The sequence below is a fragment of the Dendrobium catenatum genome, unplaced genomic scaffold (genome assembly GCF_001605985.2).
Source record: "Dendrobium catenatum unplaced genomic scaffold, ASM160598v2 fragScaff_scaffold_1586, whole genome shotgun sequence".
NCBI lineage: Eukaryota > Viridiplantae > Streptophyta > Magnoliopsida > Asparagales > Orchidaceae > Dendrobium > Dendrobium catenatum.
Window position 1 is genome coordinate 952,305 of NW_021320048.1, and position 5,176 is coordinate 957,480.

Genomic DNA, 5,176 nt, shown 5'->3' on the forward strand with positions numbered 1-5,176 from the left:
TCCATCTAGGGGTGTAAGTGAGTCAAGCGAACTTGTGAGTCGGCTCGAGCTCGACTTCATAAATGGCTCATAAGCTGAGCTCGATGTGCAATGAGCCAAGCTTGAGCATGTCCTGACTGACTATTTAGCTCGCGAGTTGACTCGTTTAAAAAATATGAATATAAAAGGCACTTCAGATATATTAATATTCAAGATTATAGTAAAAAGTTGTTAAAAATATTTATAAATTACATCTCACAATCTTATATTAAGTGATTCCTTATTATTTTTCTTCTATATTTTCATTCTTTTTATATTTTATTATAATAATTGTTTGAATTATAAGCATTTTCTTACTTTCAAAATAAAAGAGCCGCCTCATAAGTCGATTGGAACATGTATAAAGCTCAAACTCGATGAACTAATCAAGCTCAAACCTGAAGTGACTCGAGCTCAAGTGGACTCATTTACACCATTATCTCCATCTATTGGCTACTATATAAGGAGGACCAGTGAGAACTGTAAAGTTACTAAATAATTATAAATTTAATAATTTATATTAATTAGTTATAAATTTGATAAATTACTATAATTAAATGTTAATGTAATAACTTATTTTAATTATTTATTAAAATAGAAATTTTAATTAGTTTCTAAATTCAATATTTTTAAATAATATAAAAATTATTAAATTAATAATTTATTTATTAAAAATTTATAAAAACTTATTTTAACTAATTATTAACATAATAACTTATTTTAATTATAATATTTTATTTAAATTATTTTAAATATATAAGTTTCGTATTATGTTATTTATATATAAAAAGGCAAGTGTTTTTACAGGTTTTCATCAACAGCAGAGTGGAGGAGTGCTTGCCAAGTCTCCACTTCAAATCCCACGGCCATCACGGGCAGCGCGTGGGCCAGTGGGCGGGTCGTCGGGCTACACGAAGTGGGTACGAGGCTCAAGTGAGCAGGTCATGTACGCGGGCTGGGTTCGGCCGGTCTAAAGAGCTTGCGGGTGGGCCAAGCAGGGAGGGTCAGTGGTTAGTCTTTGCGGGCGAGCCTGCACTAGGTAGGGGGGCCTCAGGCCTGGCTAAACTGGGGGCCTGTTTTGGGCTATCTAGAGGAGAATTTTTTTTTAAAATTCCTTTTTAGTTACTCCGGTAGAGTTTATCTGCCAAACAACCACCAAAAAAGATTTCCGACGGCTAATTAATTTTCTGGCGAATTTTTTTTCGACGGAACTTTTTCCAACGCTCGATTTACTGTCAAAACATTTTTGCCAGAAATTTGCCAAAATTTTTGGAAATCAACCAGAAAATTCAGTTTTTTCCACCGGAAAATCCGCTGGTAATACGCTATTTTCCTGTAGTGTTAATTTATTACAATGGCAAATTTCTTTTTAGATTAGGGTTTAGGATATATTCGTAGAAGAGTGATGATAAGAAAAGGGAGGAAGAAGAATTGAAAATGAAAATATCTTTGGATGACTTTGAATCGTTCGAGGAGATGGAAGAGACTGAAGACGTTAGGGAAGAATCGCTAGAGCAAACTACGTAAGATATATCTGGGAATTTTTTGGTAAGTTCTTAACTCCGAAGAGATTTTACAAGGGGTCTTTTGAGTGTAGAGTTCTTAATGTTTAGAGTAGTTTCTTAGAGTAGAGAAGTTGGAGATTCCTGATATCTCGGTACCCATTGGTGGTACTGCCTTCTCAGTATTTTTTTCCTGGTAATGCTTCTCGGTACTTCATCCTGGATGATTCCCAATATCTCAGTACCAGTCCCCGGTACCGACAAAATCTTAGTATCGCCTGCTAGTATCGAATGTTGGTACCTGCTAGTATTGTAGATTTATGTTTACTATCATGTTTATATCAGATGTTAAAAATATTTTTACTTTTGCCAGGGTTTTTATACATCTGAGAAGGAAGCATATGAGATGTATTGTAATTATGCTCATAATCTTAGTTATAGTGTTCAAAAAGAACATCACAGTTACTAGCAAAATTTTTATAAAATTAAATCGAATGACTTTGTCTATTCGAAAGCTGGATTTACGAAGGGAATTGACTTGAATTCCAAATCAAAATATCAAAAATCCAATACCAGAACCGCGTGTCCAATTATGATTAGATTTGTAGTGGGTGAAGATGGAGTTTGGAAGGTTAAAGAATTCATTGAGAGCCACAATCATGAATTAGATAGGCCTGAAGATCAACATTTACTCAGATCATGTAGGAACATTAGTGATGAGAACATATCAGTTCTTAAATCCATGATAGAAGCTGGGATAAGAATAGTTGATGCATTTACCTACCTATGTGATGAAGCAGGAGGTGTAGAGAATATATGATTCTCTAAGAGGGATGCATATAACTTCATTCAAATGGAGAGAAGAGCGAAGAGTGAGAATAGGGACATGAATTCCCTAATTGAACTATTTAAAGAACGACTAGTTCATGACAACATATTTGCATGGGATGTACAAACTGATGAGAATGATAGATTGTTGATTTTTTTTGGGTTGATGGTTTGGGGACGATAAATTATGACTATTTTGGAAATGTGATTATTTTTTATGCTAGATATAGGCCTAACAAATATAATTTAGCTTGTGCACACTATGTTGGAGTTAATAATCATTGGCAAAATATTCTTTTAGGGGTTGCATTTTTATTAGAGAAGACCATTGAATCATTTACTTGGTTATTTAAAATATTTTTATAAATAATAAGTGATAAGTATCCCATAACGATGTTTACTAGTCAGGACCAGATAATGGCTAGGGTGATAGATATTGCATTACTGCAAACACGACATAGGTTTTTTTTCACATATAATTTAGCAATCAAGAATAAACTAAGTTTATATAATCAAAGGCATTTAACTATGCAAACTAGAGAATGCAAGGCCATGATAATTTTCTAAAGGTAACAACAACCTCAACAGCAACATAAATAAGGCATCAGGACATAAAAGGCATCAGGGCACTCAATTTGTCACCTCAATTATTACAGAACGTAGTAGTACAACGGATCAACTGGGCCACCAAGGATCACCCTAGGAACAGCTTCATCCCTCCCCTCCTCTCTCAGCACTATATCCATAAGGAAGTCAAAGATGTCAGTTCGGGTGATTACAGTGGCGATATCATTCTTTTGGAGAGTCCAACGCTTGTTCTCCTTGGCATGAGCCCATCCTCTGTGGGTGAGCTCGAGGATGAACATCTCACAGGCACATGCGAATACAACTAGCACCTCAGCGGCGATCATCGGCACGTCCTCACCAGCCTTCATGATTTTCTTAATGCGAGCTAAGGGGAGATTGTGGTTCTTGAAATTAATGGTTTGCTCAATTTTGCGGTATTGATCGACCTAGAAGATTTGAAGTTGCTGTTGTTGTTCTTGTTGTTGCTGGTGGTAGAGATGTTAATAGGCAGCTTGGTAGGGTGTTGCAACAGCGGTAGGGTAGGTCATAGAGGCGACGACACCCATTGCCTACAATATGCTATGGATTTGCTGATCCATGGAGATCGATGCGAGTGGGTGCCATTGTGAATGGAGGTTTCAATTTGATCTAAAGGGTGAAGTTGAAGCTGGATTTGGATGGAGACGAGCTTCTTACGGAAGGAAACATAATTTTCAAGAAACCTTAAATAGTTGTGCATGTTCCCGTGAGGCTAGCCACAAATGCAACGTGACAAATATGACATAGGTTGTGCCAATGGGACATTAGCAAGAAGGCTCCGTCCAAGGTGTGGTTCTTCAATAGAAAAAACAAAATTAGAGGGTTTTTATAGGTGTTTAAGCAAGTATGATTATGAGGAAGAGTTTGAGAAAGCCTGAGCTCAAATGATTAGTAAAGGGGACCTACAGAGTCATGACTGGTTGAAAGAATTTTATGTGGTCAATAACATATAATAAAATTTATTTTAACCTTGGCAATCTTTCAACACAGTGCAATGAGTCCACTAACAATGCGTGTCATATAATTTTCAAGCAAACAAGCTCTATAACTTAATATTTTCTAGGCTTAGAGAAGCTAATAATGACCTGACGTTAGAATGAATATGATGAAGATTTCAGATGCATCCAGTCTGACATAGTACATTTAATTAAAAGTAGTCCAATACTGAAGCAAGCTACCAAATTTTATTCAAGAAAATTATATTCATTTTTTGAGGAGTAGTTCTTACAGGGTATGGGTGGAATATGCATAGATCATGCTTCAAGTGACTCATCCACCTTTTTAGGGAAAAGCATGGATAAAAGTTAATAGTCGCACCATTGGATTGTTCATTTTAATTCAATGAAGGGTACCATTGAATGCATCCTCATTATTGTGTTCTCATTGCATGAGAGTTATCAGGCAGTTAGATCTAGTTAGAATTCATTCACAGTACCACTTGCTTTGATGGTCATCTAGAGCCATGAAATATATTTATTCTGGACAGATGATCACATATATGATAAAGAAGGTAAGCTAATCTCAAGAGGGCGGTATTTGTATGATATTTATAAATCATTTTAGCTGATTTGCATATCAAATTAATTCTTGAGCACCGGGGAATGGGGATGCATAATATTATATATTGGCAACAATGATCAAGATGGCTGAAAATGTTGACTTCATCCTAGATGGAAATAAAATAGACATATATTTGTTGGCAACACAATAGGTTTTGGGCATAAGAAAGTGAAAGACCCACTGAAGTGAAGGCGTAAAGACATTTCTAATGCAAGATTGAAGAGTCGTTAGGAGAAGAGGAGTACTAAGAAAATGAAACCTACACACCATCCCCTCATAGTCATGTGACTTTCACAAACATACCAGAATGCTTGATAGATGAGTTCATTCTTTATCGACCAACCAGCCAGCCATCAATTGAGTATATATACAGAATGGTTATGGGAATTATTGACACAAAGAAATATGAGTGATGACTAATATTTCCATTTCCAAATTTTTCTTGCACTTTGTATTGTTTGATTCATTATGTACATATTATAAATGCATGCATCACATTTGGGATGTTATGTTTCATTATAAATTTCTATGAATCGTTGTAAATTTTCATGAATTATTACGTCCCAGTATCACTCGGTATCGCTCGGTACCACTCAGTACCGCTCAGTACAGATTGGTACTGATCGCTACAACTATATTGCAGGAGGCACTGCTCGGTATCC